Here is a 27,042-nt window from a genome sequence, read left to right on the forward strand (position 1 = left end):
GTGAGCCCAGTTATATTAGGTATCGTAGTATCTTATTTAACAACCTCACTTTGAAAGATTCCTACTTTTTCCCTGGCATTGGCACAGGGAGACTAGTTATCTATTCCAGTAGGGAACAAGAAATTCCAATTGTGAGCCAAAAAATAGGTATTACATGCCAAGCTTAGGTCACCTTTGTGGAAGACTTATTAATTATTTAGTAATTCTGAGGGATCCTGCCAGCTTCAGTTGTTCTGATGAATTTTTAATAAATCACTATTAACATAAATGGGAAGTATAAATTGCTTGCATTATGCTGTATGTGGTAGTAGCAAAGAGAGACTTCTGCACTAAGGTCCAAGATCTGCTGCTTACCTAACAGAAACTGACAGCTGAATGATCCAGCTCTCTTGGGATTGGCCTGAAGTATAAAATCTTTTCACCATAGAGGAGTTTTATTTTGCAGTTGCCAAAAAGCAGCTGAAGTAGTTGGTCTGTATCTGAGGAGCTGACAGAAATAAACACTGTTCTAGAGACCCGCTCCAAGGATTTACCTGGAGATGAGAATATGCGCTAAGAAGAAATTCAATTGAGTCAAATGAGTGCTTCCTAAAAACATCTGGCAAAACTTCTGTTAGGAAAGCATAAGTCGTCCTGAAGCACAGCATGTACTGGAGATGCTTTTTCAAATAAAATCCATTGTTCTTGACCAACAGTTTCAGAATCCAAATAATGGTTTATAGATTCATTATCTCTAGAAGAACTGTAGTGCTTTCTATTTTCATAGATAGTTGAAGGATATTTAGCAATATTTTATAAGCTTTTGCATTAAGTGAGGTTATTAACATGTTTTAAGTTCTGGCTTCTGACAGTGAGTCAACTACAGCCCTGAGTTCACTGTGCCCATACCTCAGAGCTTGAACTCGAAGCCCTTTTCTTCATACTGTGTCTCCTTTGCCCATCACATGGAGAATGACAGCATTTCTGTTTGAATATACTCAACAGCTTCCCTGAGGAAGGAGCCTGCTCACCCTCTCTGCAAGGCTCCACCCAGCCAGGCTTCTTAAAAGAACAGTTGTGAAGACATAAATAAAACAAATACCATCTGTCATGCTAGTATTGGCCCATATGTGTAACCACCTTTTCTAAGTCCTTTCAACTGATTTTCCACCATACCCAAATACACATTTGGTTTATTAAAGAATTTTAGCACCTTATGGATGCCATTCCCAAACATTTTAAATACAATCCATGCAAGTACCCAAATAAGTCTGGATTTATTTTCTCAACCAACTACAGCCATTTCTACATCCTAATCAGCTGAAGATCTGTTGTACCAGCTCAGCTCCTTTTATCTGAATGATCTGTGATTGTTTGTTTCCTTTCTGTCTGTCTTCTTTCTGAGCATCCTTTATGCCTCACATAAAGAAAAAAAATGAATGGGTCAAATTTGTTTGGCACATTTTTTCTGAAATCAGCAATGTTGCAGTATGTGTCGCTTTGCTGAAATCTTTATGATTTATGAAGCTGAATAGATCATTGACTGCTGATGAATGGTGCAGATCACAGGAACGGTACGTTTGCACCAATAGGTTGCAAAGCCAGGGGGAGAGTGGATGAATGAGATGCTCAGGAGGTAAACTGATAATATACCACTGTTGTGCTGCTGTCCAGGGGAACAAAATTATGAGGGAGCCTGAATGAGGACACAAAGCTGCCTGGTATTCCCAGGTTTGGGAAGTATTGTGAAAACCATCTAAGCTAGCCGTATCATCGATCCGAAAGAGACATAATCACTGAGCAAGGAAAACTTGTCCTACTTACTGAGATTAAATTAAGCATCAAGTCGGCAATGGCGTTTTACATAATGCAGAACACTGTATTTCATACAACCTATTAGCATATATGACATAGTTTGCTGGAGAGTCATACAGTAGCTTTCAGACTGATGGGTGAAAACCAAATGTTCAATAGTAGTTCATCACTATGGAGGGAGAAAACTTCTGATCGTAGATACCAGTTTGAACTTAAAATTAACCATGCTTACATAATAATATGCATCTCAGCTGATAAATTTGCTTTAAAAATATTCATGCTTCTGTTAAAGCTACATTAGTTGTGTATTACTAAAAAAGTATGAAAAATTGATTGCTCCTTGTTTAGAGAGTGAACCTTATTGAAACTAAAGAAATTCTGAGAAATTGCTTCATTTTAGAGATCACTTGAAATTATTTTCTTGCATTGCGCAGGAATTAAATAAGAACTTGTTCTATTGAGAATCTGGCAAAAAGAATTATAATGTCTAGGTATAATGCTAAGGGCTATTTTAAATTTCTGCTTGCTATTGTAGTCATGGCCCAATTTGGAAATATAAAATCACAGCAGGAAAGACAGGTCACAAGGCAACTTGAAAATGTGCTGACTGCATAGCACAGGAGTTTTCAAAAGGCTGTATGAAATATGGAAAGTTGGTGCTGCCACAGACACTTGTATGGCCCTGGGCAGATCATTTACTCTCACAGAGACCCAGAAGGTCTGTCTGCATGTAACAGCAATTCTGCTTTTCCCTATCTTTGGTCTGTCCTGTCTATGTAGATTGCAAGCTTCTGTGCCAAGGAGTACAGTAGCAATGAAGTCTCTCAGCAGTGATGTCATGCAAATCCACGAATGAATAAATAAGAGGAAAGCTTTACTGTCTAACAGCATGTGTCCTCTGGCATTAGAATCTGTCATGCCTTGACAAAATTTTTCTTACCATAGTGTTATTAACAACTCCTGATTCTCATGATGGAAGACTGCAAGTGAAAATGATAACATGCAATCTGTCTGCACTTTGGCCCTATGGGACCTACGTAGCTCTTGCAACTGACTGACCTTTGTAGCTGCAAGATCAACAGCAACTGCACACTGAGTGTTCTGCCCTATAAGGACGAGCTGTCTGGCCACAGGTAGAGGAGCGCTCAGGACTGCGAGGAAAAGAAGTTGAACTGAAAGATATGTAATCAGAAGAGGCCGGATTTTTCTCTCGCTTGTACCTGTGTCAGTTGGCCATAATTCCACAGTGTAGTTGTATCAGTGTTAAACCATCCAAGCAGTAGAAAAATGAAGTTCGGAGTCAGTTGCCACAGGCAGACATATGATCAGCAGAAGTGCTCACCTCAGCCTCAATTACCATTTAGCACACGTGAACTAGTTCCCTTTCTGCCATCACTTGTGTGGCTTTTTCCTGTCGTACACTGATATCTTGTATTATAGGCACTTAATTTTCTCATTTATTATTGCAATATCAGAACACATTACAGTGTCACATCATAACACGAGAGAATGTTTATGTCTCTTTGCAAGCACAGCTGTTTCGGTTGCTTGGTACTTTGTGGCTGGGAGGAGGAATGACAGTAAATAATAAGTAAGGAAAATAAAAACAGATTTAAAAGAACATAACATTTTGGTAAGGAATTTTTTTTTATAGTCAAGGCTTTGGGGAAAATTACATTTACGGCCAGATTTTCAGCAGGCCTGCACAAATGTGCCTATAGAGTTTGCAGGTGCTGCAACCATTTGCATGCAAGGCATGATTGTGTGAAGGAAAAGCTTTCAGCAAGCTGAGAGAGCTTTTTTCTTTCTCCTTGCTTTTAAAACACGGGTCTTCTAGTAAAGCAATAACAACCTCCAGCTGAGCTCCTTAAGCTGTGTGGTTGGAAAGAGTATGAAAGGCTCAGCATCTCAGGTGTTAAACTTCCCCAAGAAATCCAGGACCAAAATCTTACAAATGTCACAGTGGATGCAACTGGGTGCAGATGCTAGAAGAAATCTAGCATTAACATCTTGATGAAACTGTCTAGCTTGGCTTTGTTTTTTCTTGCTGTTATTCTTCTCCTGCTCCCCCACATATATTCAGGCATACACACACATCTATATACATACATGTATGCACATATATCTATAGGGGTGCACGTATACACAAAGGCACACCTTCAGAGCAAGAAGCACAGACTGCATTTCATAAAATGCAAATCTTCCCCTTTCAGTCATAATCTGCCTGTAAGCAACGTGTTTAATCATGTTGAAAAAGATACAAGCTGATAATTTTATTCAAATGATGGAGTTGAATTGAACTTAGAGGTTAGAAATCCTGAAGTCTGATTGCTAGGGTTGAGAGCATATATTTATAAGCAATTAATGGCATGCTTGTTTTTATTTTTCTCCTACACATTTTTTGCCAGTGTTAAAGTACTCCCTGTATGGCATCTACCAATTGCATCATCAAATAGAAAGAAGTAGATGAAAGAAAGAGCCATAAAATCCTTATTCCCTGCCCACACACAGCTATTCTCTCCTCCTCTTCCCAGTAGGCTGTAATTTCTCCTTGCCCTTTGAAAGAAAGTAGAATTATGAAGGAAGTTGTAAACATGTTTAAGGTTGGTCACAAAATGCTAATAACTTACCTGTTTTGTCACAACCTGCATGTGGCGAACACACATATGCAGTAGAACTAATTATCAGGAACATTGACTGAAAGTGGAGGTAAGCTGGAGCAAATATTATTTTCATTGAGTATTTGACATGTTTTCAGAAGGACAGATAGGGAGGATAAACAAATTTTTAACTGAGGTTTTAATGCATTACATTCAAATTAAATCCACAGTTCTTTTTAGTGCTCCAGAGAAAACCATAAACCTTCTCTCCGGCTGTTGATTGGAAAAGATTGGGAAGCAAAGGAGCATTTCTTGAAAAACAATGGTTTGTCAAAAGCGCTGTATTTTTTTTACCATCAAAACTTAATATCCTGGGCTCACAAATTTTGTCAAAAAAGTGGAAGGAGGGGGAAAAGACCTTATGGCTCCAGAATAACTTGGAGATAAAGCGCTTACAAAAGTGTGGGAGAACAATCCAAGGTTTCACTTGAAGGAGCAGTTAATTACTTCTAGGTTATTCCACCATGAAAGACTTTCCTCATTACAATCTGGTGTTGAGCTCTATCTTGTGATGCGGGAATATTGACTTACTCTTGGATCATCCTCCTTTGGGAGTGAAGGATTAACATAGCTAAATGTTGTATTAATCCAAACTCAAGGATTACAATGACTTAAGAAAGAAAAACAGAATTGGAAAGCAACTTGATAGATTCTATATTCTGCATTGAGCACACAGTGAGTAGACTCAATTACAGCAGTTTGGAGAAGGAACCTGTTTGTGTGATTGCTCTTTCCTGTGTTGAAAACTACTTATTTTGGAAGAATGGCATAACTTGGATTGGATAAACTATCCAAAAGTAATGTGACACTGAAGCCTTGGATATTTCCCTTCTCATTCTTTATTTCTCCTCAGGACAACTGACAGATGTGAAGGATTTTATCAAATGTTCTGCCTTTGCCAAGAAGCATGCATGAAATAATGGCAGAATTGTGTTTTTTTTCCAGTCAAAAGCATCCATCAGCACCAGAGTTCTCTAGTCTCTTGGTATGCAGAATGCAAGCCTCCTGTATCATTGGAGTCACCAGAACTGCACTGAGAAAAGTCTTGTTAAACTAACACGTTGGAAGTCATCTCAAAAGTATGCATGTCATTCCTTCACATATTAAGTGCTATCCTTAATTGTTTGAATTTGGTGGTCATGTTTGTGTTTTGGCATTAAGAGTTGCTAGACATCACAATCTCATACTTGTCACTTCATTTGTACAGACACGAGGAACTGCCCAGAACTGCTCTTAGTTGTGTGTGAGGCTTTTTCACCTGCTCCAGCACAGCAGTCATGCAACTCAAGCCAGTTTCTTCTCAATGTTCATATTAGATGATGACGTCTGAAGACTCTGTAGGACATGGAAATTTCACATTTTCTCTTCTTGCTATGGGGCTAATCCTACAATTCCCGAGTCCTGTTTCTCCAGGAATTCTTAACCCATAGCAAAATACTGATTTCTTCATGGATGTGTGTTGCTGTGCTGTCATCTAGTGGCAAGGATGAATTAGACGTCATTCAGTGTCATTCAGCAAAAGTGGTTGACAAAGTGCCCCCTTACTGGAAATAGATTCATGCTGTTCAAAAGCTCTCATCTTTGCTCTGTGCAGCACCATCACACAGTCACTGCCCAGGTTTGTGCTCTGCAGAAAATCACTCTTGCTTATGGCCCATGGAATGGGCTGTGCAACAGAAACTTTCCTTGCAAACAAGTTCCACAGGACTGTGGTGCTTCTTGCCACATGGTCTTCATCTTCTGTCATCCATCTTGGCTGTTAACTATTCACAGAAAAATAGTCAAAAGCGAATTTCAAACAGTGATTGGCATTCTTTTAACTACTGCCATTCAGAAAAGCATCAACTAGTCAAATCTATAATCATCTTAGATCAAGAAGATGTAAATTGATCAAGAAGTCCTTCCTCTTTCATTTTTATTTGGATTCTGGAAAAAAAAATAGAAGTGCCACAACACTTTCCAGTAGAAAACAGACAAAAATACTTTCCAGAATAAATGCATTTGTTTAATATGCAGCAAGTTGAACAGACTTAGTGCCATTGATTTGGAAGAGCTCTGACTCAGATCTGTAGTGTCATATGCAGGTAACAGTACACTTGCTTGTCCTTGCTTTGCAGTGGTGATTGTGTTAATAGTAGACACACATTTACAGTCCTTACCCTATGTTCAAACCACAAAGGCAGTGCTTGAATTAGTCTTGTGCTACTTTTTGAAAACTGTCTATAAAAAGACGTTGAATGTAGTAGAACTTTAACAATTAAACTGGTCACAAGATCTAAAACATTAAACAATCTATTTTGGCTACAGCTACTTAACAGTGCTGGGCTTGGCTGGATTAGATAAACCATTTGTAGCATATTCTCTGCTCTTGGAAATGTTGAATTCATTACTGTTTGATAAGAAGCCTGGCAGCTTCTTTCCAATGCTTACTGTCTTCTTTAACAGTGGAGCTTCTCATGTAGTTCAGCTGTCTGAAGGACAGTCCATCAGGCAAAGGTGGGCATTTCAAGCAGTCCCCACCACATTTGTCATTTTGCAAATACATATGAATGGTTTTATTTTCACCCCTGCTGAATGGAGACAACAAATAGCTAATAAGATTCCCTTTTATGAGGAAGCTGGAATGTGTGTTTACATCCTGTTTTCTTGCAGTACAAATTGTGCTCTATCTCTGAATTTAGAAAGACTCCTCTGCTCTACCAGGCACAGTAAAAAGATACATGAATATCCAAGCAGAGAGAATAATGTGCTGAGTTGCTTCACTGACAGAGAAACATTTAAGCATGTTCTTAAATACCTTGCCTCTCTGAGGACTTAAGTAGGTTTTCAAAAGAGAAAAGGAACAATCTTCTACATTGATGACCTTTCTGGTTTTGTCCAGTTGGCAAACTTCTCTATGCCTGTAGTAACAGAAAATATTAATGAGGGTAAGAAACATTCTGTTTTCCAAATTAAATATAATTAATCAGAGGCAGTGAATCAGTGACCTTTCACATTGGAATATGATAAGAGATTTGTTTTTAAATAAATTCCAGGAGAGGTTTAGTTTAATTTTGGCTAGGAATTTCATCTTCCTTAGGTGCTTTATAGAAACAATATTGCATCTTTTTAATTGAGAAATTAAAAGACAAGCTGTAACAAGGTCAATCAGGTTGAAATAGCTGCATCCTCATTATAATGTAAATGCTTCTTCTGTTAACTTACAATAGCTTGATACACTAAACAGCTATTTAAATAAAGTGCTTAATAAAAATTGAAAGATGTTAGTCATATACTATTAGTAAAAGTATAAGTGGCTTAAAAAGATAAAGAGTATAAAGATACAAGTTCTTTGTTATCAATAGTTACGAATGATTTCACGTACACATATCAAAAGCAGGTGGATAAAAGAGCCAAAACATTCCAACATCACCTTCATGTATTTGGTCAGAGCTTTATGGGCAATGGCATTTGAAACAAAGATCAGGTTAAAAGCAGTATTTGGGGAAAGATGAGAGTTGCAATGGTCACTGTCACAATAACTACAGATCTACTTTCATCCCTGAATTGTGGTTTTCATGAATGATGGTTGGTACATGTATTCTATCCTTCTTGCAGTCATTCTTCATAGATTCTCATTTCTTTAAGTGGAGGTCCTTTATGCTTGTTCACAAATCCAGCCTTGTTCCAGATGTTCACAAAACCTGCACAAATAGCAGTTCTGTACAGCAGCTCTGATGGAAGTAACATGTGAATTATTATTTTAATCATTTGTAAATTTGTAATTTCCTTCTCAGAAGAAGAAAAGAAGGAAGAATTTTTTGAATCTGACTTGATTCTGTTTCTCCATTTGATTTCGTGTGGAAATAAAAGAATAATTATTCCATTTAGTGTCATAATCTTCTCTTAGCCTCCTACTTAGAAGTTTATTTCTCTTTGTCTCAGCATGGAAGGAGGCCCATAAAATTCTATCCTTATTGATGACTCCTTTGTACTGATAATCCTTGTTTTGACTTGATTCTTTCTGAAGCTGCTCTTAAAATGTAGATCACAGCTACTGTTAGTTACTGCATGAGGCAGCTTTCATATTTTCCTTCTGTTTCACATCTTTCTCAGCAATTCTCATTTCAGTTCCAGAGGAGACCTTAAAACTTTTCTCTTTCTTATCATCTTACTCATCTTCGGCTTTTGGTCTTTGACATACAAGGACATCACCTCTCAGTTTTTCATTAAATGTATGCTTTTTGCTACTAGTTGGCTCATATAATGGAGCTCCTAGGTTGGGCTGTGACAAGGCTTGCTTATTTTTTGAACAAAAATTCATGTGTATATATATATGAAAATACTTTCTGTTCCTCAGAAATGAATTTAGTTAAATTCCCAGCAAACTGAATTTGAAAGAGTATAGTTTCTTTCATTAGATAAGTGTGCAATTCCTGCTCCCACAGAGAATTGATATAAATTCATCTTACCTGCCTTGTGTGTGCAAACAGTAGGAAAAAAACAACCATAGTTAGCATATATTATAGTTAAAACTCATCTGCATTTGCTGTGCATAGCTTCCCAAGGTCTTCATCTTTAATTAATAGATGGTTGGTTGATGAAGACACAGTGTCTTAGGAACATACCCTGGTCAGGGTATGAGGCTTTATACTCTGTCCAAATACCATTCAGGTTTGGCCCTTTTTATCTGAGATGCAGTCATTTTGATACAGAAGGTTTGAGTGGCACCACCAATAAGCCAAGCAGAAATGAATGTTCTGCACTGATTCCTCTGCAGCCAGCTGCAAATGCTACATGACCAACTTTTTTCTAAGCATGAGACCTAATCATTAGATTAAGGACTGAGCTAATGTTTATTATAGAAAGAAATCCCAAAAGAACTCTGATGCATTCTTATCTACAATGAGAATGGAATCTATACAAATACTTTATTTCATTGCCTTTGACAACAGCAGCAAGAGATGCTCTCCTGACTCAGTCTATGATTTGTGCATATGCTCTGCAAGTCTTTCTTTGTAAGTAAGAAGGCTTTTTACTTCAGTGACTGATCAGTGCTGTTTTCATGGCTGGAGTTAATTCTGCAGCATGCCACCATGAGGGCTGTGTTATAGGCAATGAAGATTTTATTCCTTGGGAAGGCTGATGAAGGTATTGACCAAGATTTTCTCCTCAGAGTAATTAAATGCAACAGTATTAGGAAAGTTGCTCTGAGCTACAGCAGACAGAAATGTCCTCAGCTTTCCATCCCATTTTGCAGTGGCCTCCATGACTTTCAGCAGTCTCTCTGCAGTCACTGGCAAAAGGTACAAATATACAGCATGTCTTCTGAAAACTCTTAAGGTCAGGCAATGAGGATGTCTCCCAAAGCATCAAAAAACCCAGACAGATGTAAGGAGTGTAAACAAACAACTGATCTGTCCCGGAGTGCCCTGGAAATGCCTTATGATGCTTATTCCTCTTGGACTTCTTATTCCTCTTGGAGTTCTTAGATGGGAAGTTTTCCCATCTTTCTTCTCAAGTCAGGAAGTTCAAAGTAGAGATTTTGATTGCTGCAGTCAGACAAAAGTGAAAGAGATTCCAGCCCTTTATATCAAGTTAGCCAGTGTAGGTGGTATATTCACTGTCAAGTGCTCTTGGGTCTATACCCATTGGGTCTACCCACTGCTGGAAGCAATGAATCATTAACATAGGGAAGCTTATAGCATTCCAAGTGGTAGCTCAAGACAGCAAACAGTACAATAGGAAGTTCTACTTTTACATTTTCAGCACAAAGTGCTAACTCAGGAAACCACTTCAGCTTGTTACTTGGAGGTATGTGCTTGAAGATAAAGAGGGCATATTATTAGAAACATAAGTCATTTGAACATTTCTGCTTTGGACATGAAATTGCTACGAAAAAAATTTATACATTCTCTCAGTGATTAGTTTTGGTTTTTTTTCTCTCTCTTTTTTTTTTGGTAGTAGGAATTCCAACTAAAAATGGAATGCAGAACCACAAATGGAAATACGGTCAGTGTATTGGGGACCCAGGCTGTAAAATCAGAAATTAGATATGGAAAAAATAAACCCATAAAACACTCAGAATTAGATCAGCTAGAGTTGTATTGTTTGTCTGTTAAAATATGGTCATGAATTTCAACACTAGTCAAGATTTGCATTTTTCTGCACTGTTACAGACAACCACTTAGTAGGTATTTGCTACCGAGTGTGACTTGCTAATGCAAGATTCCTCTATTAATTTAATGGAAATGTAATTGTGTTGTAAAATACATAATCTCGGGTAACCTACTATGACATTTACATTTGATTACCATATCAATGGCTATTCCTTTGCATTACAGATACCTTTGCTGGTGTTCTTTAAAAAGTGCAAAGATATAATGCACTCTGCAGTATTTCAAGCAAAAAAAAAGTCTCCATTAGGAAGGAGTGGTGGTGGTCAAAGGCTCTCCAGTGCTTCAGCACTTTAGTTGGGTTGCCTCACTGTTTTTCTTTCCTTTCTTAAATGAAGAATACAGATGATGTTTCACACATCATTGCACTTCTTTTCTGCTGCTAATGCCACAGATATCAGAGAGGAACTGCTCTGTGCCAGCACTGTTCCACCAGCTTGGAAGTGCACCATAACCCTGCAGCATGTATTTTTTAATATTCTTATAGCTCGTGCCATGAGAAATGCAGTAAGGAAAAGAACACAGCAGGCAATATGGAGCTGCATAGGGAATGCTCTTCATTAACCTAGAACACTAGCAATAAAGCTAAATTAGATCTAAATATTTCCCGAAGCATCATGTCATCATTATTTTGGGGAACCATTTCATTAGGAGATAGATATTTTGTATCAAATATTCCAGTCAATTATCAGAGGAGGTATCACTTGTTATGACTCCTATAAGCTACACATTTTGTCCTTCACCTTATATTTTCCAGAAGGAGCTTCCAGAAGGCTTCAAATCATTCAATTCTCTTTAGTTGGTGTTGTTGCACTGAATGCAACCACATGTATAAAGCAAACTTTAATAGCTTATCTTTGTCAGTGGCAACAACATTATGAACACCACCCTGAAGACACTGAACTGCTACAGGAGAGCAAGCTATTAGTGATATGAGCAACCACAGGTTACCCTGCAGAAAAAGTTTCAGCTCCTGGATGCACTGCTTAGTCCTTTCCTGGCTTAAGGTTTCAGTGGTGTTTTACTTGCTGAAATAGGAAAAAATGCCCTATTACAAGTTTCTAGAGACACAAAAATACCAGAAATATGTTGAGATTGGCCCTGTTCTGTTGTTGAAGGTATTCTAAGTGATTCAGATCCTGGCTATTTGATTGAATTGAGCTTAACTACAGGTCTACCACAGTGCAACAATAAAGCATCTCATAGATATGTTGTGTCTGCAGGATTTGTCTGAAATAGACAGGCAGCTTCATTGACTCTGCCTTTACTTCTGTTTCTCTTTCTTCTTGTTCTCTCAAAGTGAATGCTACTCAGCATTACCATCACTCTGCATCCACCTAATGTTCTTGCTGCATCTTTCAAGACTCAGGGGATTGAGTCCATGAAAACTTCCACCTAATACGAAAAAATGATGAAGTTAGGTAGTGCACTGTCCTTGGAAGAAATGATGAATGTCCTGGTTTACACTATTAATTTCTTCACAGGGATCTGTTGTTACAGCTCTGAAAGAGTATTTTGGAAATCTGAAATTGAAATGAAGGGTTTTCACCTGAAGTTTTATAAAGGGAACCGAATAGGAAATCAGAAATGCAAAGTCCTTTTCAGGAGTTTTTTGGTTTTGCTTTTTTTTTAATACATGACCTTGGCACTTAAAAATCATCTCATGTAAGGAAGATTTTTCTTTTTCAAAGTAAACTGAGATTAGTTTCCAGACCAAATGTTTTTATTTGGTTGTGTGGTTTTTGGTTTGCTTTGGTTTGCTTTGGGTTCCCTTGCTATGCAACTAAATACATTAAACCTCTGGGCTTTCTGAGTTGCATCTTTCCCTATGCTCATATGGTCATTAAGACTTAAGGTCAGTGATATAGATGTTGTTTTGAATTTGTATTAGTGGAGAAGGAGGAAATCAGCTTTGCAAAGACTGACTGCAAGGCTGTCAGGAGAACCAATGCACTACAGGGTTAATTATTACTTCAGAGCTGAAACACTTTGACCAGCTATAATTACTCAATTCTAAAACTAAAGCAATTAAATCTCTTCAGACTGGTTGCTGTGGAAGCATGGTAGCTGTCTGACAGCAGTTTTGCAGTTTGGAAGGACGATTACATGCCTTATTTTTGTACAGTTATGTGTGGTCAGCCTTGCTCACCAATGCATCCTGTCCCACTCAGCCCCAGGAATGTGTGCTCTGCCCAGATAGGTCTGCTGGGCTGGGACTTCTCTTTGGCTCATGCTGCCCCAGAGAGGCTGTATCTTCTATGGAAGCCCTCATACCTTCTCCATAGAGCTTCAGTAATGTTAAGCATTTCCATTGATGCAGAGTGTTGTATACCTACACTAGCTACCTCCATTGAGGCATACACAGCTCATCTCTATCTCACACCCAGCTGCTGACTGGAGGTAAAAGCACGGTGTTTTAGGAGAACTAGTTTTTACCAGCCATTGTTACTATTTCTTTTCTTCATTTAGAACATTACAGACATTCCAATTAAAATTCAGGGGCCTGTAGTTTCAGTTACTGCACTGATGCATGCTAAAGCCTCTATCCTACGGAACTTAAAGCTTAAGTAGATGAGATAGAGAAAGCTTAAAAGAGAAAAGAGAGCAGAAAGAAATTCACACAGTGGAGACAGGAAGACAATCCCCGAGTCCCAGTCCAGGGACCTTGCCTCTAGACATAATTCTTTTCCTTTGTATTAGTCAGCTGATAACTTCCCCGCCTTCAAATTAAAAGCTTCCATTACTCAGGCAGACAACCCTCGTGATATCTTGTAACGTTAGGAAAAGGTTGCTTTTAATGTTTTCTGAATTCCTACATGAGGAAGAGCAACTGAGAAGAAGAAAGGGCAAAGTTGAAAGCAGGTAGTTGAAAGGGGCAAATCACATGAAATCATTTAAACTTAATTCCAAAATTTCAGGAGTGCTTCTTGCTTGTGAAGCAGCTACTTTCTGAAATGATGATCTCTGGGATTAATAGCTGTATGTCTGTTCAGCACTTGCTACACATTGCACAGGGAATCTGAGCCCTATTTGCTGCATCTCCACGATACAAAGTAGCACAGCGTGGCGTGGGTAATGGTAGCTTGTACACACAAGAGCTGGGAATGACACGCTGCAGGGCAGCCGGAAACCTGTAGGCTTCACAAGCACTAGGGTGCACGAGCAATTGCATTTCCCAGTCTGCACTCAACACCACCCGTATCTGTGACACACAAGGAGGGGTCAGACACCCTCACCTTATTGCACAGGCGTGTTCCTCAGCAGTGCAGGAGGTGTGGCTGCAGCCCAGCCACCACTTTGCACAGCTCACTGGTGTAAAATGGCCACGCGTGATTCAAGATCCACGGAGCAGCTGTTTGCTGAAGTGGGGAGGGACGCCCCACCATCTACTTGCTTAGGGTTTGGATGCTGCCACGGAGGAAAGCTTCTGTTACCCTTTTACTTTTCCACTGTTGGCTTTTGGGTTAGAAATATCACCACAGAGGAGCAGCCTGGCTGACTGCAGCTGTCATCTGAGTGCTGCTGAGTCATTCCCCAGCTTCCATCTATGCACAGATGTACAGTGGTAACGAGACAGCACTCTGGAACCTAATGGGCTTATTTCTTCCAGGATAAGAACAATTAATAATAATTGAGTAGTCTTGTATTAAGGGAATTTATAACCAATTAATAAAAAATTGGCTGTTGCAGTTAACCACAATAAAAATTACTCTTTATGCACTAAAGGAAAGGCACATGCACTTATATAATCAAGTCCGTGTCAGCACTGCTTAATGTATAAACAGCTTTGTGTACATGCAGCTACATTTACTGATAGAGAAGTAATTGTTAATCAGAGTTTGTACGGTATTACACTAAGTATACAATGCTCTAATCTGTTATTGAAGAATGAGCTTCTACAGGCTCAGAATTAAACCAGAAGAGAGCTGCTGCACTGTACCCGTGTCAGGGATATCTGCCAGGGGTGACTGCCAGCTCTCACCTGCCCAGCTCACTCAGTCTTGCAAGCCTGAACGAATCCATTAGTTCTGCGATGGGCAGTGAACCCAAACTAAGCTACAAATAATGAGATGTAGTACCTTGGTCAAAACAAAAGACTTCAGGCAACTAGCTGATACCTCAGAAAAGGATATGATGTGGCATCAGTTTATATTATTTCATTATTTTTGTGGAGAAACAGCAAAACTTAAAGAATCTAAAATGGAAGAACTGACAGGAGTCTCCTGGGAAACCCTCTAGTGGCACATTATTGGAAACAAGAGAAATATCTTTATTTTCCATTTCATCCAGGGAATTCTATTCATCTTTTTCACCTTCATCTATATTTCTTAAGAAATAGGAGCCGTTTTTCATCTCCTCTAAGACTCAACAAGTTCCTCAGCACATTAGCACTTGTATGGATTTAGTATGATTTTCACTTGGAGTTAGCTCATTTTTTCCCAGCAGCAATCCCAAAGCAGGATTTGCTGGAATGCTAACAGTGACATCACAGAGAAAAGCACCTGGCACGACAAACCTGCAGTTATTAACCATTGGGCATAAGTCTAAAAACCAGCAGTTCAGTTCTGATTTGTGTGTTCTTAAACCACAAATGCAACATTTGCAGAAGATGATTCCCTAACAGAGAAATAATAGATTGAACAATGGGAAATCAGCGGTTAGCTTTCAGCTTAAATTAAAATAGAAAAGAAAATAGAAAATCAGTACAGCATGAGAAAAACTTGCCATTGTCTTTTAAGAGTAATTTTAAATAATCTATGGAAGTGATACTTAAAGTACAGAGAATCTGAACTTCAGCTTTGTTTGAGTAAATATAGAACTTTCAGAATAGCAATTTTTGAGGAACCACCTCATCTTGCATTTCTTTTCTTTGAGTGTCAGGAAAGGAAATCTCAAAAGTAGAATCCTAATATTTTAATCTGATTACTGTCAATGAGCAGATGATTCAAATCATGACAAAGCCTGAGCAATCGGAATGAAAGGGGATAGGAGCGTGTTAGGAAAAGTGTAGAACAGACAATACTTCAATCTGATGGCATTAGGGAGAAAGCTCTGGTTTCTCAGAAGTGTGAGCAAAACTGATTTTTGCTCTTCTGCAGAAAAAAAAGCTGGGATTGAGGAGCAGGGAGAAATCTGTGCAAAGTAAAGCTGCACCTTCTGCTTTTGTTGGAGAAGCAAGGAGCTTGGTGCTGCTTCCCCATCCGACTCACATGACTTCTGCCTGCCCCACATCTCCTGTGGCACCTGAATGAGCTATCAGCATATGTCTGGGGTCAGCAAGCAAGACTGATGCCAAGACCTGACACCAAATGATAGTCTGCAGCTCTAGATGTCTGCTGATTTTTCACTCAAGCTCACCCTCAGTGGCACTGTGGGAGCCAGTGGAGCTGGAAATCTAGGTGCTGACAAAAATAGATGGCCAAAAATCAATGAAACTGAAGCAAATTCAAATCCCTGAGATGCAGCAATATTCTGAAAACAGGAACGTAGCAGATCAGAAGCATTTGGAGAAGAGTGGAGAATATGTAAGTATCAGAACACACAACAGAGGTGATTCTTCAGTAGATCAAGATATAAGAACACACAAATAGAGAGTTATGTACTCAGTAGAGGCATTTGAATGAGAATGCTAGAAATCATCAGGAATGCTGAGGTGAGTCTAAAGAAAAGTAATGAACTGATGTAGCATTTAGCTGCAGTTCCAGTGCTGACATTCAGTAGGTGCTTTTCTGATCAGTCATGTAAGAATCAGGTAGGAATTAGAAGTGATTGTTAAAATGGAGATGGTTATGGGCTGCCAGTATGCTGAAGTAGTAGGGTAGAAACAGAAATGAAATTTGAGAAAGATGCCTACATTTCTCATAAGCAAAGGCAATCCTTGGACATCAAAGGAGTAGTTTGCACATATTGGAAGGCAGAATATGTCCAGGAAACATCCTCTGAGGCTCTCAGCTAAGCACCTTTCAAGATCTTTAAATACACACTCTAAGATTTATCCCTTACTGCATGAAACCACTTAGCAAGAACCAAGCCACATACCTTGGGAATGGTCTGCAAAATCAAAATCTAGGCTACCAGGTGTACATTTTTTCCCATTTGTAGATGAATCCAACAGTGAAAATCACTTCAGAAATGCTTAACTAGTGAGACTTCAATTCTCAGTTCTATATTCAGAATGAGTGCTTCCCTGAGCAGCCACAGCAAACATCTCTTGGTTTTCTTACTGTCTCTGTGCAGTTCCCAGTATCCGAGTGAGACATGGTGCAAGTTTTTCCCTTAGCAAAAGCATTAGGATCATCTCTTTGCTTTTAGAACATACTCCTGTGAATAAAAGTCATAGGAGGTAGAACCCTTCGTCCTTGTTCCTACCCCCAAAATTGCCTGGTCCCAGGAAAGCAGTCCAAAACATTGCTTTGCCATGTAACCAAGCATCATAGCACTGCCTGCTGAGCAAAGGCTTTCCAGTGGACTTTTTGCAGTGGTTCGATGTAGAGTCCCCACACATTCACAGCTCTTTTTTAGAGTTATAGCACTAAATGTTTAAAGACTAAATTTTCAGTGTGGTGACCTAAGAATCGTTCCAGGACACCAAGAAAGGGATATCACTTCAGAGATCTGCCATCTTGCTACAAAGTCTCCGGGACCATTTTTTTTTAGCTTTTTTCTATGTCTGCCTTTTTCCATTTTATTTCCCTAAATGTTGTCATTGATTTCTTTTTCATTTTATGCACAAACTGAACACAGTTAATGAGCAGATACAGAAGGAGTCCTGCAATGTTGCCAGTAGCCTACCATAAGGGGATTCAATTGCTGAATTGTCCTAAGATTAGGCTTAAGCCACAGTGTAAGCTTCATTGATCCAAGCACAGCAAGGTATCCATTCAATAATATGTGTTTTAGCAAGGTTTTCCACTTGTAAAGACTTCCTGCAAATTAAGGTTTGTCCAATATGTGCTATAAACACACTGGATCAAATTCTGGATCAGTTTAAGAAGCATCTCACTCCTCAGGAAAGAAGCAGTGTAACTGGGTGTATTGTGTAAGCAGAGACACGTTTATAGACAATGTGCTTCCTGACAAGTTGTCTCTGGAAAGCTGAAGGATGAAAGAGCAGATGAAGTGCTGGTGTTCACAAAAGCACAGATTCTGTGAAGCTGTTACCAGCTGAGTAGTTCTTGAATGTCAATGATTGCAATGGGGAGCTTACAAAATTGTTCCAGTCCCTGGTCATCGTGTGGTCCCTTCCCTGTAGCATCTCACAGTCTCACACTGCAGCTGGAAGGGCAAAAAGAACAAACAAAACACCACCAACAAATGGCAGAGGTAATCTTGACGTATCCCAAAGGTTGTGTCTCCACTTACAATGTTCCTCACCTGGCACAGGCATCCAATGACGTGGTTGTGACTAGACTTCAGTTGAAGCTGTGACATCTCTACCAAGAAAAGAATGATTTTACAGCACCTGAGACTGCTTTTCTCTTTAGATTATCTTTCTCTGGATTTTGCCTAAATTTAAATTCTTCGTTGGTAGTTATTTCTTACCTCATGCAGAATATTTTCTCCTTTGTTCATTCCCAAATCAACATAAAAAATCACATGCAGATTGCCATCAGAAGGGACTGGCAGCATACTGATTTTACAGATATGTGAGGCTTAAAATTACTGCCAGAATGGTCTTATTCACTGGGTGTTGCTGTTGAAAATAAATCTGAGCTCTGCTAACCATATCCTTGGACACAATCTCAGCTGATATTAATACCTTATCATCCTCCCATGCAGACTAAGAAAGTTCTTTTTACATAAATGTCCCCATTTTTTTTCCAATTGGGAATGAATAGCTTATGTACACTTAATTGTTGCTGTTGCTTGAGGAATGAGTCATCCTTATTTCCACTGAGAATTTCCCCCAACTACTTTAGTTCCATGTAGGGAGCTGTATTATTTTGCTTAATTATATAAAGGTTTCAGATCACTTAGATTTTATATTATTAACACAAATGTCAAATGATTTGAGTTCCTGGAATACATAAGTGGATACAAAATCAAAACAAGGGCCATAGAGGGGCTGCTGCCTAAGTTTTGAAAGGGTGGGCAAAGAAAAATAATGTGTTAGTCAAGTGTTTTACTTGCAAGGAAAACCAATAAACAGAAAGGCACAGATATCTACCTCTGTTTGGAGGTGAAATTTCCCTTGGCTAATGTTCCACCTTCTTTCATTCAGCCACAACCCCACCCTTCTGAAGTATAAACAGATCTTAAAATTTATGAACTTGAGAAATCTACCCACAGGAGCTTTTGCAGGATCGAGACCCGAGAGAATGATTTCTGTTCATAAAGCACTTTTCAAGTTTTATGTGCCAAATTTTAAGAACAATCTATTTTCACCCACCCACTCTGACCTTATTTGCTCAGCAGGCACTATTTCTAGAACTGCCAGAAGCTTCAGCGTGGCCATACATTTTGCTGTCGACTTGTGTGGAGATAAGGCTAGTGTTTTCAAAAGCTTTATGCACTTAGTCAGCTGGTTGAATGGTCCCTTGTAGAGGCGCTGGGTATGGGATTTTTCAGTGAATGCAGATTCTGGGAGGCCCTACGTAGGTCTTTTTATGCTATGATTACAGTCCTGGGACAAGTTTTCTTTGAACATGAAGCATGACTTGCACAGAGTCAAAATGGGGAAAAAATGACCTTAGATAATTTTCAGTAGAGCAGAAACAGATGAAGAGCTCAGGTCTTTGCTCAGCTAAAAGGAAGTCTGATTCCTCCTCCCTGTCTTCTCTCCTGCAGAACCAGGTGGCTTTTGTCACAGCAAAAATCAATCACACTGTTCCCTGTTCCCATCTAGTCACTGTGTGTGAAATAAACTCTATTTCTAGGGTTTAAGTGGGATGACAAGGAAAAATGTAGCTCTCTCCAGCCTATGGATAAAAATACACAAGGTAATAATCTAGTGCAAGATCTGGATTCGAGGGAAAGATCCCAAATATGCGTTTGCCCAAAGCTTCCACTTTTTTTCTAGGAGTCCCAGTGTGTGAGACAAGGCACTGGCCTTACAGCTGCTTAAGCTCTACTAAGACTTGAAAGCTATCCGTTGCTCTGTATTCTTCAGATTCTCAGTGTTCTATTAAAAGACTGCCTTGCACTACTCAATAAAAAGAATAAGAGATAAATAACAAATAACAGTATGGGGGCTGGAATAATAATAATGGTAATGGTAATGGAATGTACCTTTCTCCATTACTGCTTTCTTCTCCGCTTCTCCTCCTGAAAAATTCTCTCACTGGACAAGATGGAAGGCAAAAGGAGAACTTCATTGAAAAGAAGTATGTCAGTTTGACATTCAGACTAGGACCTAGTTAATAATAGATTGTTTGGGCATTTTGAGAAGAGGATTCTTCCTAAAAACAACTGATAAGCATAGCAGTTTTCCCCACCTTCTACATCCTGAGCTTCTGAGTTGTCCTGTGTAGAAATCACACTTTAAACAGGTTTATTTACTTTTTCTAAAATTCTCAGAGATTTCAACTCTTGCTCTGGTTATTCCTTGATGAATGACCCGCAAAATCATTTCAGTCTACCCAAAATCTTCCATGAAGTTACTCAAGCATGTAGTAAAATGAAATATTACCCTAATAAAATTCAGTTATTACAGTTCCCTTTATCTGATGCTAAATAAAAACTTAAGTTTGAGCATGTGGTCTGTGGGATCATTCCTACAAGTAGTCGCTGTAAGATGTGACACATTTCCTAGCCATACTGGCAATTGCAGTATCTATGACATATCACATTTTGGAAACATCTTTTGTAGGCCCTGCTTTGGTCGCTCTATGGAAGAAGATATCTCCAGAAAATTCACTGGATCCTTCTGTTGCTGAAGCAGAATTTAAGGAATACAGGGAGTGCTGCATGGGACACAGCACGTACAGGACTATAGGATATACCACAACAGCTTCCCATTTTGCAAATGAATCCCAATTGTAACCATAAGGAAGCTCAGGAAGATCCCCTGTGTTGTCCACCCATCCAAATTCACATTGTGCTTAGCAGCCTCAGTCCTCAAGGGAACTCAGCACAGTTTCAGTTAGCTGAAAAAACTGCAAGGAAACACAAAAACATTACTGAACAACCTGAAAAAAAATCAAACCATTCCTATCTTACAAGTACAATTATCTCGTATTGGATTATTATACAGCAAATGGGAGAGTTGGGCTACAGCTCAAAAGCAGCTGAAAGGAAGACTAGACAAGGCTCATTTTCAAATCCCGGGTTATCTGATTCACCAGTCCCAAGTAATTTAAATATTTTAAAACTTGATTTTAATGTAATATAAAATGTTTATACAGTGTGATTACAAATGACAGTGAAAAGCAGTTGGCTAGTTCATACAAAAGTATCAACAAACTGAACTGGTGAGCAAACACCTCCTCTGGGGTTGTATAGCTTGCCGAAATATTGATATTGAAAACCCAGGAGTCTTCCTTTGTCAGCCCTAGGATTTTTCCCAGGTGTATCCTACTGCAGGGATCAGGCAATACTTTAATGCATATGTATCTCACGGGAAGGTACGCAGCTAGAAATAAAAATACAATATGATCTCTCTGCAGGGCATGACAAAATAAAAGGCTCCAGAAGGTCTTGGAGCTATCACCTCCTGCCAGTCTAATCAGTAACATGGCTTGTGTTTTTCTCATGTGTACACTTAGCCGTCAGCATTAAGCTATTGTCCAAGGGCTGACAGCAGAGAGGAAATGGGGAGTAAAGGCTGGCCTGATGTCATGGTGCACTGCTCTGAGCCTCAGCATGGGGAGGATTGGGAATGGACGTATTTGGTCACGGTCAGGATACAGTGAGGAAGAAAAAGGTGAGTGATGTCTTTCTCTTCCGCCCTTAGTTAAGAAATATGTAATTTTGTAATCAGAGAGTTGCAGGTAGGAATCACTGCTTATAATTTCTTTAAAGAGCACCTACAAGCCTCTCATATGGATAGGCAAGGAAAATATAGTGTAGACTTTATCTTTGATGTTTGTCTGGATGGGACCACAAAGCTAAGATGGCCTAAAAGTAAACACCGATGCTGTGAGTTTGTAAAATAAAAATGCATCATTCAGAAAAGCTGAGATCAAACTCCAAACATCGCCAGATAGCACTGAGAATGGGTATCTGCTTTTGTGTGGAGCTCAGATAATGCAACTGGGACTCTGACCAACTCAAAACTGCATGCTGAAAGCTTGTACCAAAAAGGTGGGAGCGGTGGACAAATTCTCATCCTCAGCAACCAGTAGCCATCCATACATTACATGGTGGGCACCATATAAGAATGTGGAAAAGAGGAATGCCTTTAGTGGAGTTATAAATAATGCAGACAGGCACAAACACATAGGCTCTGTGAGCTGAGACAGACTGCCTTTCAGGGCAAAACAGAAGTTATTTGCGAAAGGGCAGAGGGCTATGGATTATAAACTAAGTGTTGAAAAGCTGGTACCCCATAAATACAGTAAAAGTAATTCACCTGCAAGAGGATTCAAAGACCAAAGAGAATTTCACATGCTTGGATGAATGTATTTCTAAAATTCTGCAACTCAACTGTGTGTGCAAATGGAAAGTAGAGGCTTGATTTATTGATAAACAAATCCGCAGCATAATTGAACATACAGAAAAAAATAGTGCCTGAAGATAGCTGAAGCAATATTGAATTACCCCCCAGCGTTTGCTGAATCTGCCATTTTTGTCCCTGCAAATTTCACTGTTAGTACACCACTGCGTGGGGAATGGGTCCTCAGCACTGAGGAGAAATCAGTAAGACCACGGTCTTGCTTTCCTCCACTGCTACTCTATAGACTCTTATTTGAGCTCTTTTCACCTTAAAGAAGGTGGAAAAGAACATTGGCATGCTGGCCACAGTGTTCAGACAGACCCTTTCTGTGCTCCTTCCAGCTTCAACAAAGTTCTTAATCGTACATCGCATGGTGCCTGCTCCCTTTCTCTAATTCCCAGCTATGCTGAAACGCAAAAGCAGAGACAAGAAAAAGCAGAACTGAGAGTTCCTCAGCTTTTCCCAGAGACAAAGATGCAGGGCAGTCTCTTAGCAGAACAGGTATTGCTTATTCCCTGCCTTCCCCACCTTCTGCATCTCTAGTCCTTCTGTAAATCCTATGCCTCTATTAAGACACAGCACACTCTGGAATCATCTGTCAGAAAAGAACTACGCTGATTTGTTTTACTTACCTCTAATCTTTGAAATGCTAGGATCCTCTCTTTTAGATTTCCTTTTTTTTTTCCCTTTGGGTTGTTTGTTTTTTAATGAAAATTAGGGTGTATATAATGCTATAAAACCACAACTGCAGCATTTCAGGGACTGCAGAATGCAGGGCTGGCACGGAGCTAAGATGTTCAGTCTAAGTCTACCTCTGCTGAGGTATGCTGATCAAGTATACCCAACAAGCTTGACAGCTGTTTTATCTAATCTTTTCTTTAAAACCTCAAGTAATGTAGATTCTACAGCTGCTTTTGCAGCCTTTTCCAGTGCTTACCTAGGTTTATAGTTAGAAAGATAACCTAAATCTCCTTTGTTGGAAATTAAAGCAATTTTTCCTGCCCTGTCCTCAATGGGTAATGGATTACTATCTTCTTTTAATAGCTTCTTACACACTGGAAGTCTGTTATCATGCTCTCCTCAATCGTGTAAATGAAACAAACTCTGTTTCTCCAAACTTTTCTCATAGCTTTTGCCTTTATAGGTTTCTATGTATTCCTACTCCTGTATTCTGCAACCAGTAGGCCGGAACGTTTTATTAACAAATATAGTACTTAAACCAGATTGTGAACCAAAGGGTGTTCAATACACAGCAATGTGATAATATTTATCATGTTACAAGTTAATATTATCATGTTACAAGATTTGCTTTCATACAGACACAGCTCACTTCTCATTTGCAGCTGATGCTATCGCCTTCAGATCTCCCAGGCTTCTGCCTTTTTCATCCATGGAGATTTGGCTTCTCTTGCTATGTTAGTTCTTTTTATTTCGCTTAAATGAACATTACCTTGTTGAATTGGGACTGTTAGCCTAGTATACATAGTCCTGTATTGTCTCCAGTCTCAATCCATGGTTAATTGCTTAACTGCTGCAGTGGTAGGCCTTGCTGTGCAGAACATACACAACTTAGCTAAATCTGCTCTAACTCTCTGTTCTGGTTCACACAATTAGCCTTTTTTTAGGTAAGACCCTAAGACAGCATTTCAAGAGTGAAATTGCTACCACAACCTCTTGGCTACCTTTCCCTTCCCATAGAAAATCCCACAAACTTGTGAGAAGAATGAGCAAAAAGAGAAAGAGAAAAAAAAAAAGAGAAAAAAAAAAAGAGAAACAGAACAGCAAAAGCTCTTACGGCAACTTGAACACTTCCTTAGTTATCTCTTCATGTTGTCTGATAGACTTCTGTCTTTGTTCTAATTAATTGGCAAACCACTGCTAAAGTCATTCATTTCTCAAAACTTATTTATTTTGCCTCACAACATTTATTTGCACAGCACTACTGTTGTGTACAAAGATTAGTTGCTAATGGAGTTCAGAACACCCTTTCACAGCATGCAATTCTGTTCAGCCCAAAGAATACAATACACCATATATGTGAGTCTCTCACTTAAATTAACCTTATTTGGTTTTACTCAGCTTGATTACTCCTTATGTGCTTTCTTAAAGTCATGCAATTTTTATTCATTATTTTGATGATTTAAAATACTTGTTTTCACAATATATTTGCAAGGATATGCTGCAGCTCTTTTCACAGTTGCTCATATTACCTAACAGAAGTACAATTTTAAAGAATAAAGTCTTCTTATAACCTAGGTGTGTATTTAACTAAAAATAAGTCAAAACCAGTACCTTCATGATGAACTTTTTAAAATTTGGGACACTGTGAAAAATGTGGGCAGCATATCTGGATGTGAATGTACCCAATGTAAAGGACTGTTTTTAAGGCTAGTTTGGCTGCAGGCATGCAAATCACAGCAGGAGGACACATCTGCAAGAGAGTGGGTACTTATGGAGATCAAATAGAGCTCTCTACTGGCACTGATGATCTGAACTTCTGTCCAGTTTTGAACTTCAGATAAAAAAGGAAAAAAATGCACGTGTGAATAAAAGGGCATTAAGATAAGGAAGCACTACCTGCAGTAGGGCTGAAATCTTCAACTTTTGCAGGGATAGAGGGCAGCAACACCGAGCCACTCAGACCTGGTGCCATCAGCCTCAGGAGCTCACAGAGGCAACACCCAGACCAGTCTGTCTTGGTCAGAGCAAAATAACAATGAAGATGGCACCATGCTGGGACTGCCAAGCCTCCATCAGAGCCTGACATTCACTGAAGCAGTTCAAATCAGCTGCCTTGCTATCAGTACTCAAACTAGATAGATTTGGCTACAGTAAATGTCTGCTCGTGAGGCTGGCTCCATTCAAGACCGGCAGTCTGAGGGCTGCTCTGTGCTGCAGACACACAGCCACGAGCACTGACAGCAAACTGCATCTGCCTGAGGAGCTGCCCCAGCCCTTCAGAAGCAAGCTGTTTCAAGCTCTGGTTGTGCTGATAATGGCACGAACACCAAGGAGCCTGAAGGGAGTGTGAGTGCTGCAAATTCTCTACAAGCTGCTTACACTCTGCTGCTTGCTTCCCTGAGAGCCAAGTGAACAGTCCAGGGCAGAGGAACACCTACAAAGAGCAGTCACAACTGGGAAGAAAGTTGAAACTTTGTTCTGTACCTTACCATTATTATTTAAGTGATCAATTAAACCAAAGTCTGTAAGTGGTAGGAATAACACCTACTGGATCTGAAAAATGGTGACTTTTACGTGTACTGCAGGTAAACAACATCTTGTTTGCTCACAGATGCATGTATTAACACTGCTATTACTGCCAGTGCCTAAGAGGGCAGTTCCACCCAGTTGTATGTCCCACAGATGCTACTGGTACCTATGTTTGCTAGATAAACGAGCCAGTAATACCAGCAGCCCCCAAGGTGCTGGATCTAACTAGCATGGCTAGTAGCGACATGTGAGAGACATCACGTCTCCTGAGCTGCCCTCACAAACATGCAGTACCACTGTCACGTGCTCAGTTAGCAGTGGAGATGGCTCCTGCCAAAGATTTTAAATTCAGAAAGAAAGCCAAGTTATTTATTTCATTTTACTTCGATAATAGGGGACAGCTGAACAGCGTGTAAGTGCACTACAGTAAAATCAATACAGAATATTAAAAGCAGAAATAAAGATCAGCCAACCTGAGGAAATTACTAACTTGAATGAAAGGATCTAACAGGAGAGCAAACTGAACAGCTCAGGAAAACCAACCCACCAAAACAAAAGAGGATAATTCCAAGATTTCATTACGTAAATCCTGAGCCTTTCATTGAAGCAAACTGCCCTTGACATGATGGTTTCACTGAAGTCTTTAAAGACAACTTTGCTCAGCTAGCACTGAGATGGGACTTCAGGATTTAGCTCCCAAAAACACAAAAGAAGAGAGGATATATTGAAGCATACTGAAGCACAACTTTGATGAAGGTAAATTCTTGTGAAATTAATTGACTGCAAGCCATGTCCTAAAAAAGTGAACCTTGCATTTGCAGAAGGTTCATAGTCAAGGACCTGAAAATACACAACTCCACCTGGTCTGATCTCTGGTGAACATTGCTCCAAGAGTGATTAACCTACGTTGTCACTGCAGAACTAGAAGCTGAGAAAGCATCTAATAAGTCAGCAAGAAATTCTGTCTCCTCTGAAGTCAATGTGAGTTTTGCCATTGGCTTTAAAGTAACAAGAGAAATCTTTCCCCTCTGTACAGGGATGTTGGATTTCTGAGTACAGAACAATATTTTCCTTTCAGATGGAAGCAGTGGATGGCTGGTACTCTATATTGACATGAATGGAAGTTTTCTCTGCAGTAATCAGATTCTGAGACAAAGTTCAGCAAGTAAAGATCAAGTTGACTAGATAAGCTGTTATCTGAGTCTCTGGCTCATACTGAGAATGGCTTGTAGTGTGGAGAAAGAGGGGTTGGAAGGGGAAAATGTCCCAAAGTGGAAAATTAACAGTCAACATCAGAGAGTTTACATTAGGGCTGTAAACTAACGTTTGCATAAAAGAGAGGAAGTTTTGAGGTAGAGATACACACAAACACACACACTTGTGCGTTTAAAGGAATTGCTCGTTCCCTATTTTAGTTTGGCTAAAAGCTCTGTGCCACAGAAAGCAATAATTATTCCAGCTTTGCATATTGTAAACCTGGTCACTGTCATTCTTTCTTTGCCTCCACATGCCTCAGTGCCACAATTCCTACAATCATGGTGAGATTGCCTTGGCTCTCACTCAGCTGGCTCAGCTAATGCAATTCAGAGGCCTTCAAATGTAAGTTAGTAAAGTATTTAGTTCTTTTTCT

General features: G+C 39.4%; 1 long non-coding RNA gene across 1 annotated transcript in view; it reads left to right on the forward strand.

The window, feature by feature from the left end:
• Positions 1-22,734, forward strand: part of LOC125698962 (uncharacterized) — a 40,437-nt gene extending 17,703 nt beyond the window's left edge. Inside the window, exon 3 of the long non-coding RNA XR_007379390.1 lies at positions 20,418-22,734. This is a non-coding gene — a long non-coding RNA (uncharacterized LOC125698962). The remainder of the gene's footprint in view (positions 1-20,417) is intronic.
• Positions 22,735-27,042: the final 4,308 nt, after the last annotated feature.

The sequence above is a fragment of the Lagopus muta genome, chromosome 11 (assembly GCF_023343835.1).
Source record: "Lagopus muta isolate bLagMut1 chromosome 11, bLagMut1 primary, whole genome shotgun sequence".
Classification (NCBI taxonomy): Eukaryota; Metazoa; Chordata; class Aves; order Galliformes; family Phasianidae; genus Lagopus; species Lagopus muta.